This window comes from Pungitius pungitius, unplaced genomic scaffold (genome assembly GCF_949316345.1).
Source record: "Pungitius pungitius unplaced genomic scaffold, fPunPun2.1 scaffold_25, whole genome shotgun sequence".
In the NCBI taxonomy this organism is placed as follows: domain Eukaryota; kingdom Metazoa; phylum Chordata; class Actinopteri; order Perciformes; family Gasterosteidae; genus Pungitius; species Pungitius pungitius.
The window spans coordinates 340,499-356,766 of NW_026909837.1; the positions used below are offsets into that span (position 1 = coordinate 340,499).

The following is a 16,268-nucleotide window of genomic DNA, read 5'->3' on the forward strand; positions in this document are numbered from 1 at the left end:
TACTACATGGATAACCTCCAAAGAAACTGTAAGCACTGTATCCGGGAAGCAGCAGACGTGTGGTCATATTGGGGCTGGTGATGAGGATACTGCTGTCTTTTCCATTGTGGCTGTGCAGGTGAAAAGTCAGAAAAGTAATAAAGTTGTGCATACTTATGCTTTCCTGGATCCTGGGAGCTCTGGTACCTTCTGTACTACAAGTATGGCTGAAAGGCTGGGAGTATCAGGAAAAAACTGTAATGTAGTGTTGAGGACAATGGGGCAGACTAAAACCATTAACACTACTATAGTTACCGGTCTGGAGGTGTCTTGATTCGACACCGATGATTTTATTGAGCTACCATCTGTTCTGACACAAACAAAAATGCCTGTATCTAAAGTCAATGTGCCATGTCAGGATGATGTTGCCAAATGGGCGTATTTGAGTAGCATTAGGCTACATGAAGTAGATGCAGATGTAGACTTGCTCATTGGAACCGACTCCTCTAAAGTTTTGGAGCCATGGGAACTGATAAACAGTCAATGCGGTGGACCGTATGCAGTGAGGACCAGAGTTGGCTGGGTCATAAACGGGCCTCTTCGTGCTGGAGACTCTGAAGGTACTGGTGTCAAATCAGGATGCATTGTTGTAACTGCTAATCACATATCTGTGGAACACTTGGAAAGTATGTTGATGCAACAGTATAATCATGACTTTATTGAAAGAACAAGTGATGAACAACTTGAGATGTCAAGAGAAGACATTAAATTCATGAAAATTGTGGAGAGTACGACAGTGCTTAACAATGAACATTATTACATTGACTTACCTTTCAGAGTTGACAATCCTGTTTTGCCAAATAATCGCTGCATCGCACTACAAAGACTCCAAGGCCTGAAGAGGAGATTTAATAGAGATATTTCATTCAAGGCTCAATACGTTGATTTCCTTAACAACATGTCAAAACAAGGATATGCAGAAAAGGTTCCCACAAATGAGCCCACTCTGGAACAAGGAAAGGTGTGGTACATTCCCCACCATGGTGTACATCATCCAACCAAAGGAAAGTTGCGTGTTGTGTTTGATTGCGGCTGTACTTATAAGGGTACATCATTGAACAGTCAGCTCCTGCAGGGCCCAGACTTTACTAACACGCTAATTGGTGTCCTCCTTCGGTTTAGAGAAGAGCCCATCGCTGTTATGGCTGATATCAACGCCATGTTCCATCAGGTCCGGGTTCCATATAAGCACGTTAACTTCTTGCGCTTTCTATGGTGGCCCAATGGAGACGCTACAGCGGAGCCAGAGGAATACAGGATGTGCGTGCATTTGTTTGGAGCTGTATCCTCACCAAGCTGCTCAAACTATGCACTGAGGAGAACTGCTGAGGATAATGCACTGCAATACTCACCCGATGTCCTCCGTACAGTCAAGACAAATTTCTACGTGGATGACTGTCTTAAGTCTACTGTGACAGAGGAAGATGCAGTGGAGCTCATACATGGATTAACATCTCTCTGTAAAAAGGGCGGCTTCCATCTCCAAAAGTGGGTCACAAATAACTCAAATGTGTTTGCACTTATTCCTAGTGACATCAGAGCAGTGGGTGTGGGGAACATGGATTTGGACAGAGATCAACTCCCTGTGGAAAGAGCTCTGGGGATGCAATGGTGTGTTCAAGGAGATACGTTCAGCTTCAGGACTGCAGTGCAGGAACGTCCACACACTAGGAGGGGCATCCTTTCTGTGGTGAGCTCTCTTTACGACCCGCTGGGTTTTCTGTCTCCTTTTATAATACCTGCCAAGTTACTGTTACAGGAGCTGTGCAGAATGAACTTCAAGTGGGATGAGCCAGTTCCCCATGACGTCTCCGAACATTGGTCTGAGTGGCTCTCTGAACTTCAGCATATGAGTGGATTTAAGGTGGAACGGTGTATTAAACCCAAAACCTTTGGAACACAAGTGAAAGCAGAACTGCATCATTTTTCAGATGCCAGTCAAACAGGATATGGCACTGTTTCATACTTGAGATTGGAGAGCACTGACAATGTGCATGTTTCATTTATCACAGGCAAGGCTCGTGTCGCTCCTCTAAAGCAATTAACCATTCCACGCCTTGAGCTTGCTGCAGCTGTGCTTGCTGTTCGAGTGAACACAATGCTGTTGAAAGAGCTACAGTTGCCATTGCAAAGGTCATTCTTTTGGACTGATAGCACTACTGTTCTCAAGTACATCTTCAATGAAACAAAGCGCTTTCACACATATGTTGCCAATCGTGTCAGCACCATAAGAGAATCCACAGACAAAGATCAGTGGAGGTATGTAAACACCAAAGACAATCCTGCAGATGAAGCTTCTCGAGGACTAAGAGCTCAGGAGTTTTCAAGGAAAATGGCTAAAAGGACCGGACTTTTTGCTCTTGCCCCCCACCAGGTGGCCAAAGCTTGACTTGGACTCCTCTTCCATTCCATCTGATGATGCGGAGGTGAAAAGGGAACTCAAGGTGAATGTTGTTACAATACACAGTGACAATCCCCTCAGTCAGCTCATTCACTATTTTTCATCCTGGAGAAAGCTTAAAACATCAGTGGCGTGGCTGATGGAGCTGAAAGAAAGACTTTTACTTTTGAGCCGAAAGAAGAAAGAATATGTGGTCAACCAGAATGAGAATGTGGGAAAGGAGATTAAAAAATTCAAAGCCGCACTTGGAAAATCCAGCTTGACACCAGAGCGCTTGGAGGAAGCCGAAAAGGCAATAATTCAGTTTGCGCAAAACCAAAGATTCAGTACTGAAATTTCCTCACTAAAACGTGACCCCAAGACTGTTTTTAAAGACAGTCCTCTGTATCGCCTCGACCCCTTCATCGAAGATGGCATCCTCAGAGTTGGTGGACGTCTGTTTAAATCTGCACTGCCGTGGGAGGTAAAGCATCCTGTGATTCTGTCAAAGGATTTGCACGTTTCCCAGCTCATATTGCGTTACATCCATTGCCAACTTGGACATGCTGGACGCAATCACATGCTGCACAGATTGAGACAGAAGTATTGGATCATAAATGCCAACTCTGCGGCCAGGAAGATTCTCTCACAATGTACAGTGTGCAGAAGGTACAGAGGAAAGCTTGGAGAACAGAAGATGTCCGACTTACCGGAGGAACGAGTTGTGCCTGATAACGCACCCTTTACAAATACGGGAGTGGACTATTTTGGACCATTGGAGGTGAGGAGAGGTAGAACTGTGCTGAAGCGATATGGAGTGATATTTACTTGTATGAGTAGCCGCGCAGTACACCTTGAGGTGGAGCACTCCCTCGACACAGACTCCTGCATCAATGCTGTGCGAAGATTTATCTGCAGAAGAGGACCTGTGACAAGTATAAGGAAGGAAGGACGTGGAGTTCTAAGCACCACAGCTGACTCCAGAGGACTGGTTCGCTCGGTGAAGGTCCAAACGAAGAACAGCATCCTGGACAGACCAATAACCAAGCTCTGTCTTCTCTTGGAGGCAAATAATTGACTATACAACTCATTCTTTCTCCTATCTCTGTCTTCCATCTATTTGTTTCTTTCAGGTGTGGAGAATCCAAAGATGTGAAGATTTCAGTTTAATGCTTAAGCTACAATTAGAAAATAGCTCCTTTGTGATAAAGGTTAATTGTGGGTAAAGTACCGTTACAATTAGGGGCTGGGTTGTTGGAGCTATATTTTCATTTTTGTTTATTTTGGGCTTAAGTTAATTTATAGCTTCATTTATTCATTTATTTTCTTGTTAAGGTTAATTTGGTTTATTTTGTGTTTATGCTTTACTTGTATTGTCGTTTATTGGTCACATGGTGTTATGTTAATTTGCATAAGTAGGTCAAGGTGGGAGGTACTTCAGGCTAGGAGGGCATATGGTTTTTTACCAGCGTGAGAGAGGCAGCAGGAATGTCTGTGAGCTTGCTTATGTGTGTGAATAAACCTCCTCAAACTCAATCTTGTTATGGACATCACTTTGCTTTGGTACCTCTGAACCTGCGTAAAGCCTAACCATGACCTAGCCTCAAGTGGCCATTTGAGAAGTTAGTTACTATTTGTTTTGTTTAAGTTTATGGACAAATAGCCACTACAATACTAATTTCTTTTTCTTACAAGTACATGAGGCTTAGCCAAATAGCAGAGCCTGGCAAAAAATAAGGTCAACTCATTGTTGTTCCTCTCCACGGAAGTCTTTAGTAAAAGGCGAAAGACTTATGCGTATTGAAGAGAAACCAAAGTCAGTAGCACAATCAGGTGAAAGGCAGCCCTATATCCCTGTGGAACAAGTAATCCCTCTTGCGGTAGGGAGTGGTTGAGCTGCGGGTGTCCAAAGCCTAACCCATTTCCCAGCCCCCTTTCCTCAAAAAATCTATGATTTCGTTTCAATCAAAAATTGTAAGGCCCTCCTGAAATGTTGTTGTTTTTCTGTGAATTCAGACAATCATTCAGTGATTTAACACTCCAGTGGTGAGTAAACAGGTCCATTGTTGGCAAAGAAGCTCAATCTTGGGGACCAACAGTAGTTCAAAGAGATGTGTGCAAGTGAAAAGCACTGGTTTTTCTTTGACACTAATATCAGTGGAGAGTGCGGACGCAGTCCCCAACTACCACAAAAACACTGCCCTGCACTCTGAAAACTTCACACACAGGCTCAGGGCCACCACGGGAAGAGCATGCACGCAAGTACACACGTGCACGCACACACACACACACACTCGGACTGAATGGGAGTCAATGGGAGCTTCCCCAGGGGAACCTCCTATTGGGCCCAAAATCTACAGTGGCCCCCCTGAGGGCCCCAGGAGGAGCTGGTCCAAATTTCAGAAGCCCAGCACCAACCAAGACAGAGTTGCAGGCAAAATCCAAACTCATTTCCCGGTTTGTAGTGGTCGGTTTCACAAATTCTTGGACTGACAGCCGCACTCTGCAAACTTCACACACAAGCTCAGGGCCACCATGGGTAGAGCATGCACACGAGCACACACGTGCAAGCTCCTGATGAACTCTTGTTGAATTCACTTTGAATTCAGACAGTGATTTCACTTTCAGGCACCTCTGTCCGAAAATGGAATCACCCAAAAACAAACCTCAAAAGTCATTGATTTTTTTTCAATCAAAAATTGTAAGGCCCTCCTGAAATGTTGTTGGTTTACTGTTAATTCAGACAATCACTCAGTGGTTTAACACTCCAGTGGTGAGTATACTGGTCCATTGTTGGCAAAGAGGCTCAATCTTGGGGACCAACAGTAGTTGAAAGAGATGTGTCCAAGTGGAAAGCACTGGTTTTTCTTTGACACTAATATCAGGGGAGAGCGCGGACGCAGTCCCCCACTACCACAAATTATGCAGTCGAGATTCCCACATTTGAGGAATTCGCAGTGGTCAACACAGCCGGAGTGCAATGGCTGAGCCTCGCCCTGGGTGAACCACCTTTGTGATCATGGTATCTCCCCTGCCAGGTAAGTATAAGTTGGTAGTGACAGAGACAGGAGTGGTATTCCCAAACAGAGCACTTGGGGTGACGGTTCCCAGATGGCACCGTCCTCACAGATCAGTGAATTTAAAATCAGTGATCAGTGTGAAATGCAAAATTAAGGCACAATTGATGAGTAAACATATCAGTTGCTTGCCAAAAGTCTCAGCCAGTCGAGACTTGTACACAGAGGCAAACCAACTACCTAGACTACACCAATGAATTGGGTCACCAGTTATTTTTTTCACAAGATAAAGGTTGCACCGTTCCCAGAAGTGCTGCAATACCGGATCAATGCTTGGAGTGAGCAGAGCAAGCCCCTTTTTCATCTCCCAGAGCTAAAAATCGGCTTAATATGTAGTCCTCATATAGAGGACATATCAGATATTAAACTGATAAGAACAGATTTTTTTTTTTTTTTTTTTTTTTTTTTTTTTTTTTTTTATTATCTTACACATCTTAACCTTACATCATCCATTACACCAGCAAAAATACAATATACGGATAATACAATGCAGAACTCATACATAATACAGTTTGTAGAACTCAAACCCTACCCCCTAGGGCCACACTCCCTTCCATCGTTCCTTAGCTGCATGGAAGCCATACTTTTCCTCCTCCCCCCTTTTCATCTGGCGCAGCTTCTCCCTCACCCTCGCGACAATACTTTCTATCTCGTTTCCCTCATTACTTTTAATAAGGGCCATTCTGTCATCCCAAAGTGCTGCCTTCCCCATTGACAGAATTAACCACAACAAAAATCCCTCCCTCCCTCGTCCTCTTAATCCCACACCCAACATCAAAACCTCATAAGACAGTCTCCCCAATCTCGGAAAAAAAAACCCCAGCTCTCCCCACATTGCTCTTGCAAACCCACATCCCCAAAAAACATGGCACAAATCCTCGTCTCTGCCGCAACCTAACCGTGGACAGGAGCGTAGCCTTGACAGGCCATGCCTGTACAAAGTATCCCTCACAGGCATCCTCTTATGTAGGCATAGCCAGTTGATGTCTTTCAGTCGGTTTGGCAGCTCCTTGTGCTGCGTAAAAGTCCACTTGTCTCTGCCGACTCCGAGAACCCTCACAGGTCCCTGTTTTGCCACTAAGGCCTTGTATAGCCTCCTATGATCCAGGCATAGGTCCCCTTCCCCACACTCCTTGTGCCTCTTAGCCCAGCCTATCATCTGCTTGTAATGTGGTGGAATAATTTCCCCTTTCAGCCCATTCTCCCATTTCACCAAATTCCTCAGGGGAAAGGACAGCCAAAACCTGAGCAGCACGTGGTACCAGTGCCCACTGGGGGATCTTACCCCATTGCAGCAAAAAGAAAAGAAAAGAACATCTAATTTAAGCGGAACATCAGGCACTCCCCTCCCCCCCTCTGTTACGCCTTGCTTCATCCAGTCCCTCCTCACATACTCATATCCCCCCCACACAAAGGAGAAGACATCCCCCACTAATCTTCTCCTATACTCCGGAGGCAGCGGGAAAACATACGCCAGGTAAATTATTGATGGCAGGATGTCCGCCTTGACTGCCAAAACCCTCCCAGTTAAGGATAAACGTCGGGTCTTCCACAGCCCTATTCTTGACCTCACACCAGCCAGTCGCCTTCTCCAATTCACCCGCCCACTCTCGCTTTTATCAAAATCCACCCCCAGTATTCTCATTGGACCCTGGCACTCTGACAATCCAAACTGCACCCCCCCTCTCCCCTTCCATGGTCCAAAATACTTGACTTTGGATTTTCCCACATTGACCTTTGCCCCGGATACTTTGGAAAAGGACTCCAAGATGTCCAAAACACGAAGCAAGGAGCTCTCCGTTGTTAAAAAGAGAGTCATGTCATCTGCATACTGAGACATCCTCAAATCTCTTTCTCCCCCTCCTGGAAGGCGCAATCCTTTAACCTCAGCATCCGCCCTAATAGCTAAAGCTAGAGGTTCGACATATAAAACAAAAAGCAGTGGTGAGAGTGGACACCCTTGCCTCACCCCTGTTTGCTGTGGCACCAGATCCCCCATATGCCCATTCACTCCCACCCTACTTCCAACCCCTGTATACATAATCCCTAACCACCTCCGAAAAATGGGTCCGAAACCCATCCTCTCTAAGACAGCTGCCAAAAAACCTTGGTTGACCCTATCAAACGCCTTTTCCATGTCCAACCCCACCAGCATGAGAGGCACCCCACGTTCCTCCGCCCAGTGGATACAATCCCTCACCAGCCCTAAATTCCATTGGATGTGTCTCCCCTCCACCCCGCATGTCTGATCCACATTTACCACATGAGGTAGAGCCGATCGGAGTCGTCTAGCCAACACTCTGGCGATGATCTTGTAATCAACGCAGAGGAGAGTTATTGGCCTGAAATTTCCCAGGTCCTCTTTTTCCCCTTTTTTGTGTAACAGTGTCAACACCCCCTCCCTCATTGTCTTCCCCAACAGCCCCCCTTCTATCACTGACCCCACAACTTTTAAAAAATCCTCCCGCAGGATTCCCCAAAAAGTTGCATAAAATTCCTTCGGTAACCCATCAATCCCTGGCACCTTTCCCGCTCCCAACCCTCTCATAGCTTCCTCCAATTCCGCAAGACCCACCGGACGTTCTAAGGCCTCCACCACTTCCCCTGGCACCTTAACCTCAAGGCCCTTTAAAAAACCTCCTTGTTCTGGTCCGTCCACCTCTTGTGGCCCCATGGTGTCCCCAAAAAATTTGGAGGCAATCCCAACCATGCCTCTTGGATCCGAGACAAAGGTTACCATCTTTCTCCCGTAGCCCGGAAATACACACCCTTGACCGGGCATCCCTCACCTGTTTAAAAAACATGGGCGTACAGGTCTCTGCCACATTTAATGATTCCATCCTACATCTTTTCAGGAAGTCATCAGCTTTCCCTTTAAAATACAGGCCCAATTGTTCCCTCACTTCCCTGTCCCTCTGCTTATCCCTTATTCCCCCCTTGTTCTCTGCCTCCATTAAAGAATGCAACTCCTTTTGAAGCCTCCTAAAACCCCCCCTCTTTTCCCTTGCTCTTTCTGAACAATATTCAACCGTCACCCTCCTGATGTTTACCTTTATGTATTCCCACCAGTCCACAATATTGCCAAAGAAGGGCTTCAGTAAGACCCACCCCTCATAGTGTGAAATGACGGCTCTACGGAAAGCCTCCTCCCCCAACACCCTGCAATTTAACTTCCAGTACCCCTTTCCAAAACGTGGGGCCACCACTAAAAAGGCCACCTCCAGTTGGTTGTGGTCAGAGAACCACACTGGTCTCACAACTGCCTTACGTACAGCAACAGCACCTGGCACAAAAACAAAATCAATCCTACTATGTGCACCCCGTGAATTTGACCATGTTGTACCCTCGCCTGTTGGCTCCACAGCCCTGTACCCGTCTTTCAGCATGAACCCCTTCACCAAATCTGTCAAATACGGCAAACTAAAATCCCCCGACCCCTCAAAAGAGACATTGAAATCCCCCCCTAGAACCACCACCTTGTTTGTGACACACACCTCTGTTAGTGCAATAAATAGGGCCTTACGTCCCTTCGGCTCCGCTGGTGCATACACATTAATAAATCTAAATGAAACCCCCCTCCAAAATGCATCCACCACCAGGACCCTCCCCTGGACCACTGAAAAACTGTCCCGAACTTGAAACTCTTTATTCCCAAAGAGGATTCCGACCCCTGAGGAGTGTACCCCCCCGACTCCCCATCTGGACTCACCCTTGAGCCAGGCCTCCGAAAAGGCCCTGACATCCCCACCATCCCTCAGATGCACTTCCTGCAGAAAGCAAACATGTAAGGGCGTCTGAAACAGGTATTGGTAAATACTTGCCCTCTTCACCACATTCCTCATACCCCTGACATTTATGGTCATTACTGAAAATAAGGCCATTCAGTAATCAGCTTGGAGTGTGGCCACAAATTCGAAAACGACCCTCCTTTTCACTTTGTCCCTCATTCCCCTTGTACTTAATGACAGTACCTTAAGAGAACCCATTTCAGGCAAAGTTTGTTCCCCCTACTGGGTGTACGGGGTGTCTTTGTCCATCTGTTCAGCCCAGGAAAGAGGAACCGTGTTTGCCGAGTTTGCCGGTCGACTAGGTCCATCATATACGTCCTCCCCATATGGGGATGACAACATGAGCAAGCCTTGGGGGAGTTCAAAATCCATCCCCAGCCCTTCGGCCATCAAGGCAGCTCCTTCCCCTGTGCACTGTCCCTCCAACTCTTCTGCAGCATTCCCATTTGGGTCCTGTTGTATGTCCTCTCTGGCTCCACTGTCGTCAGTGGCATTCCCCAGCTTCACGGCTTCCTCTCTCCTACTGCCGTCAATCCCCTCCTTTTCATCCACGACATCCGTCTTCTCCCTCTTGGTTTTTTTACTGCATGCCTCCTCTGCACACTCTTCATACTCACACGTCAGTGTTCCAAAAACCTGTGAGACCTTTCGTGCCCCTGGCTTCATCGTGGGGAAGGATGCACCAAGCGTAAGCTCCGGAAACTCCTCCATCTCGCTATGGTCTGCTGCTTGGGCTGCCTCGTCCACTAATGCTGCTCCTTCCTCCTGCAATGCGGCTCCCCCTCCTCCCTCTAAGGTATCTGCTCCAGGCCCCATCTGTGCTGGCCCCTCCTTGGTAGGCCGCGATGTCTCGGATTCTGTTTCCTGCACTGTGGTTCTGTTAAGGACTCCCGTTTGTTTTGCAACCTCGGAAAAAGTCCTCCTGCGGCTAGGGCAGCTCCTATAGAGGTGGTCCGCCCCTCCGCATCCGTGGCAAGTTTTCGGTGCCACACATTCCTTGGCCACGTGTCCTGTTTGCCCACAAAAGCGGCAGCTTTCCCCCGTGCAGCCTGCTTCTGAGTGGCCAGACCGTCTGCATTTACGACAGAAGGCTGGCTGGCGGTTATAGAACAAATACCCGCGGTCGCCCCCAAGACTAAAAAAGGCAGGGGGGTGTTGGAGGCCATCCGGCCCTGTCGGATCTGGATTCAGCAGAACCTGGAACAGCCGACGTCCGGTCCAAAAACCAAGTGGGTCTTTTATATGGCGGGCTGATGTTGCCACGTCCCCATACTGGCACAGAAAGGAAACTAAAGCTTCATCAGTGACAAAGGGGTTGTACATATGGACTGACACTGTTCTGAAGTTCGGTCTGTCAAGGTTCAGGACTTCGTAGTAGGCAAGAGGGCTCACCTTCGCCTCCTTTCTGCAGATTTCCGATACTCTTCTGTAGAGGTCCTCGGTCCTGAAGGTAACGTCAAAAGCTTTTTCCTGCTGGTTCCACTGAATGCACAGAACATCCTGTATCACCAGATTGAGCTGGCCCATGATGACTTGTTTTCCAAAAAAAACTCTCGACAGGACCTGATCTTCTTCTTTGGTAGCTCGAAATCTCAGAGTATACCTCAGCCCGACCTTTGGGATCGGCTGCTCGTTGGGTGATGTGGCCATTCCTCCGTCGTCACGCGCTTCCCTTGCGTTGTCAAAAATGGATTACCATGGTGATCTTAGCCAAAAGGCCGAGAAGCGATGACACATGAATGTTTGCCTCCAGACCCAACGGACTAGCTCATCTCTCAAATGTCGGGGTGCGGCTCATACAAATGGGCGTGGCAGTCGCCTGTTACTTAACATCCCACTCCCCACGCAGCCTGTATTCTTAAAAATCTTTGATTTCCTTCCAATCAAAAGTGTAAGCTCTTGATGAACTCTTGTTGATTCCTTCCAATCAAAAGTGTAAGCTCTTGATGAACTCTTGTTGATTCCTTCCAATCAAAAGTGTAAGCTCTTGATGAACTCTTGTTGATTCCTTCCAATCAAAAGTGTAAGCTCTTGATGAACTCTTGTTGAATTCACTTATAATTAAGAGAGTGATTTCACTTTTAGGCACCTCTGTCTAAAAATGGAACCAACCCCAAACAGCCCTCAAAAATCATTCGTTTTTTTTGCAATCAAAAGTGTAAGCTCCTGCCTAAATCTTAATTTCACTCTAAATTCAGACAGTAATTTGAGACTTGATCCAAAGCTCAACCAGAGACTCCAGGAATAAGTTTACTCAAATGACAGGCTCTTCCATCCTACTAATTTATTTTTCTTACAAGTACATGAGGCTTAGCCAAATAGCAGAGCCTGGCAAAAAATAAGGTCAACTCATTGTTGTTCCTCTCCACGGAAGTCTTTAGTAAAAGGCGAAAGACTTATGCGTATTGAAGAGAAACCAAAGTCAGTAGCACAATCAGGTGAAAGGCAGCCCTATATCCCTGTGGAACAAGTAATCCCTCTTGCGGAAGGGAGAGGTTGAGCTGCGTGTGTCCAAAGCCTAACCCATTTCCCAGCCCCCTTTCCTCAAAAAATCTATGATTTCTTTTCAATCAAAAATTGTAAGGCCCTCCTGAAATGTTGTTGGTTTACTGTGAATTCAGACAATCATTCAGTGATTTAACACTCCAGTGGTGAGTAAACAGGTCCATTGTTGGCAAAGAAGCTCAATCTTGGGGACCAACAGTAGTTCAAAGAGATGTGTGCAAGTGAAAAGCACTGGTTTTTCTTTGACACTAATATCAGTGGAGAGTGCGGACGCAGTCCCCAACTACCACAAAAACACTGCCCTGCACTCTGAAAACTTCACACACAGGCTCAGGGCCACCACGGGAAGAGCATGCACGCAAGTACACACGTGCACGCACACACACACACACTCGGACTGAATGGGAGTCAATGGGAGCTTCCCCAGGGGAACCTCCTATTGGGCCCAAAATCTACAGTGGCCCCCCTGAGGGCCCCGGGGGGAGCTGGTCCAAATTTCAGCAGCCCAGCACCAACCAAGACAGAGTTGCAGGCAAAATCCAAACTCATTTCCCGGTTTGTAGTGGTCGGTTTCACAAATTCTTGGAGACCTGTCTTGGACTGACAGCCGCACTCTGCAAACTTCACACACAAGCTCAGGGCCACCATGGGTAGAGCATGCACACGAGCACACACGTGCAAGCTCCTGATGAACTCTTGTTGAATTCACTTTGAATTCAGACAGTGATTTCACTTTCAGGGACCTCTGTCCGAAAATGGAATCACCCAAAAACAAACCTCAAAAGTCATTGATTTTTTTTCAATCAAAAATTGTAAGGCCCTCCTGAAATGTTGTTGGTTTACTGTTAATTCAGACAATCACTCAGTGGTTTAAAACTCCAGTGGTGAGTATACTGGTCCATTGTTGGCAGAGAGGCTCAATCTTGGGGACCAACAGCAGTTGAAAGAGATGTGTCCAAGTGGAAAGCACTGGTTTTTCTTTGACACTAATATCAGGGGAGAGCGCGGACGCAGTCCCCCACTACCACAAATTATGCAGTCGAGATTCCCACATTTGAGGAATTCGCAGTGGTCAACACAGCCGGAGTGCAATGGTTGAGCCTCGCCCTGGGTGAACCACCTTTGTGATCATGGTATCTCCCCTGCCAGGTAAGTATAAGTTGGTAGTGACAGAGACAGGAGTGGTATTCCCAAACAGAGCACTTGGGGTGACGGTTCCCAGATGGCACCGTCCTCACAGATCAGTGAATTTAAAATCAGTGATCAGTGTGAAATGCAAAATAAAGGCACAATTGATGAGTAAACATATCAGTTGCTTGCCAAAAGTCTCAGCCAGTCGAGACTTGTACACAGAGGCAAAGCAACTACCTAGACTACACCAATGAATTGGGTCACCAGTTATTTTTTTCACAAGATAAAGGTTGCACCGTTCCCGGAAGTGCTGCAATACCGGGTCAATGCTTGGAGTGAGCAGAGCAAGCCCCTTTTTCATCTCCCAGAGCTAAAAATCGGCTTAATATGTAGTCCTCATATAGAGGACATATCAGATATTAAACTGATAAGAACAGATACTACACTTGATCTTAGCCAAAAGGCCGAGAAGCGATGACACATGAATGTTTGCCTCCAGACCCAACGGACTAGCTCATCTCTCAAATGTCGGGGTGCGGCTCATACAAATGGGCGTGGCAGTCGCCTGTTACTTAACATCCCACTCCCCACGCAGCCTGTATTCTTAAAAATCTTTGATTTCCTTCCAATCAAAAGTGTAAGCTCTTGATGAACTCTTGTTGATTCCTTCCAATCAAAAGTGTAAGCTCTTGATGAACTCTTGTTGATTCCTTCCAATCAAAAGTGTAAGCTCTTGATGAACTCTTGTTGATTCCTTCCAATCAAAAGTGTAAGCTCTTGATGAACTCTTGTTGAATTCACTTATAATTAAGAGAGTGATTTCACTTTTAAGCACCTCTGTCTAAAAATGGAACCAACCCCAAACAGCCCTCAAAAATCATTCGTTTTTTTTGCAATCAAAAGTGTAAGCTCCTGCCTAAATCTTAATTTCACTCTAAATTCAGACAGTAATTTGAGACTTGATCCAAAGCTCAACCAGAGACTCCAGGAATAAGTTTACTCAAATGACAGGCTCTTCCATCCTACTAATTTATTTTTCTTACAAGTACATGAGGCTCAGCCAAATAGCAGAGCCTGGCAAAAAATAAGGTCAACTCATTGTTGTTCCTCTCCACGGAAGTCTTTAGTAAAAGGCGAAAGACTTATGCGTGTTGAAGAGAAACCAAAGTCAGTAGCACAATCAGGTGGAAGGCAGCCCTATATCCCTGTCCAACAAGTAATCCCTCTTGCGGTAGGGAGTGGTTGAGCTGCGGGTGTCCAATGCCTTACCCATTTCCCAGCCCCCTTTCCTCAAAAAATCGATGATTTCTTTCCAATCAAAAAGGTAAGCTCCTGCTGAAATCTTGTTGATTTTCCTTTAAATTCAGACAGTGATTTGAGACTTGTTCCAAAGTCTCAAATCACTTTGAGTGAAAAACAGAACCTTGGTTTGTTTTTCACTTTTAGGCACCTCTATCCGAAAATGGAACCACCCCAAAACAAACCTAAAAAGTCATTGATTTTTTTTCAATCAAAAATTGAAAGGCCCTCCTGAAATGTTGTTGGTTTACTGTTAATTCAGACAACCACTCAGTGATTTAACACTCCAGTGGTGAGTAAACAGGTCCATTGTTGGCAAAGAGGCTCAATCTTGGGGACCAACAGTAGTTCAAAGAGATGTGTGCAAGTGGAAAGCACTGGTTTTTCTTTGACACTAATATCTAATACACACTAATATCAGAGTGTGGACGCAGTTCCCCACTACCACAAAAACACTGCCCTTCACTCTGAAAACTTCACACACAGGCTCAGGGCCAACACGGGAAGAGCATGCACGCAAGCACACACGTGCACGCACACACACACACACACACTCGGACTGAATGGGAGTCAATGGGAGCTTCCCCAGGGGAACCTCCGATTGGGCCCAAAATCTACAGTGGCCCCCCTGAGTGCCCCGGGAGGAGCTGGTCCAAATTTCAGCAGCCCTGCACCAGCCAAGACAGAGTTGTAGGCACAATCCAAACTCATTTCCCGGTTTCACAAATTCTTGGAGATCTGTCTCGGACTGACAGCCGCAAACTTCACACACAAGCTCAGGGCCACCATGGGTAGAGCATGCACACGAGCACACACATGGAAGCTCCTGATGAACTCTTGTTGAATTCACTTTGAATTCAGACAGTGATTTCACTTTCAGGCACCTCTGTCCGAAAATGGAATCACCCAAAAACAAACCTTAAAAGTTATTGATTTTTTTCAATCAAAATTGTAAGGTCCTCCTGAAATGTTGTTGGTTTACTGTTAATTCAGACAATCACTCAGTGATGAAGCGAACGTGATGACCACTACACCACGGAAACGGCGGCTTGTTTGGCATTGGGCATATGGCCCTCTGCTCTTTGCAGATGATCTTGGTCTGACGGCTTCATCAGGAGTTGACTTTGATCACAATGAAAGAGTTTGAAGACATTTGTAAAGAGGTTGGGATGGAAGTCAGCTCCTACATACATGTACGAGACCGTGGTTCTCAGCCAAGGAGTGGAGAAATTCTCAACGTTGGCCCGGAGTGATGTTCATCCCCAATAATACAGAATTATAGTGCATACCTCCTCTTAACCCCGGCCAGATACCTGCCAATTAAATATACTGAAGGAGTCCTCGTTAGTATAGTGGACAGTATCTCTGCTTGTCACGCAGAAGACCAGGGTTCGATTCCCTGACGGGGAGTTTCTTGTTAATAAGCCACGAATAAATCTGTTGGCTTCATCAGAGAGTTGAATTTTGCAGAAACTAGACGAGTGGTCTTTAATGACCAATCGAGAGAAGATATTCCGCTGCAGAGTAAACCAAAAAAAAACCGATATTGTTTCCGCCCAGTTTCGAACTGGGGGCCTTCCGCGTGTGAGGCGAACGTGATGACCACTACACCACGGAAACGGCGGCTTGCTTTGCATTGGGCATATGGCCCTCTGCTCTTTGCAGATGATCTTGGTCTGACGGCTTCATCAGGAGTTGACTTTGATCACAATGAAAGAGTTTGAAGACATTTGTAAAGAGGTTGGGATGGAAGTCAGCTCCTACATGTACGAGACCGTGGTTCTCAGCCAAGTAGTGGAGAAATTCTCAACGTTGGCCCGGAGTGATGTTCATCCCCAATAATACAGAATTATAGTGCATACCTCCTCTTAACCCCGGCCAGATACCTGCCAATTAAATATACTGAAGGAGTCCTCGTTAGTATAGTGGACAGTATCTCTGCTTGTCACGCAGAAGACCAGGGTTCGATTCCCTGACGGGGAGTTTCTTGTTAATAAGCCACGAATAAATCTGTTGGCTTCATCAGAGAGTTGAATTTTGCAGAAACTA

At 46.3% G+C, this 16,268-nt stretch overlaps 6 non-coding genes and 1 pseudogene across 6 annotated transcripts; all 7 read right to left on the reverse strand.

Annotated features, from left to right (window-relative positions):
- Positions 1–4,123: 4,123 nt before the first annotated feature.
- Positions 4,124–4,239, reverse strand: LOC119204739 (U5 spliceosomal RNA). The gene has a single exon (XR_005117182.2). It is a non-coding gene; the product is annotated as a U5 spliceosomal RNA (small nuclear RNA).
- A 1,062-nt stretch (positions 4,240–5,301) lies between these two features.
- On the reverse strand, positions 5,302–5,465 carry LOC119206950 (U1 spliceosomal RNA). Its single transcript, XR_005118239.2, has one exon. It is a non-coding gene; the product is annotated as a U1 spliceosomal RNA (small nuclear RNA).
- Positions 5,466–5,724: 259 nt separating this feature from the next.
- LOC134112545 (U2 spliceosomal RNA) lies at positions 5,725–5,895 on the reverse strand (annotated as a pseudogene).
- A 5,698-nt stretch (positions 5,896–11,593) lies between these two features.
- LOC119206944 (U5 spliceosomal RNA) lies at positions 11,594–11,709 on the reverse strand. The gene has a single exon (XR_005118233.1). It is a non-coding gene; the product is annotated as a U5 spliceosomal RNA (small nuclear RNA).
- Positions 11,710–12,782: 1,073 nt separating this feature from the next.
- LOC119206937 (U1 spliceosomal RNA) lies at positions 12,783–12,946 on the reverse strand. The gene has a single exon (XR_005118227.2). It is a non-coding gene; the product is annotated as a U1 spliceosomal RNA (small nuclear RNA).
- A 259-nt stretch (positions 12,947–13,205) lies between these two features.
- On the reverse strand, positions 13,206–13,396 carry LOC119206940 (U2 spliceosomal RNA). The gene has a single exon (XR_005118230.2). It is a non-coding gene; the product is annotated as a U2 spliceosomal RNA (small nuclear RNA).
- A 578-nt stretch (positions 13,397–13,974) lies between these two features.
- On the reverse strand, positions 13,975–14,091 carry LOC119206189 (U5 spliceosomal RNA). Its single transcript, XR_005117931.1, has one exon. It is a non-coding gene; the product is annotated as a U5 spliceosomal RNA (small nuclear RNA).
- Positions 14,092–16,268: the final 2,177 nt, after the last annotated feature.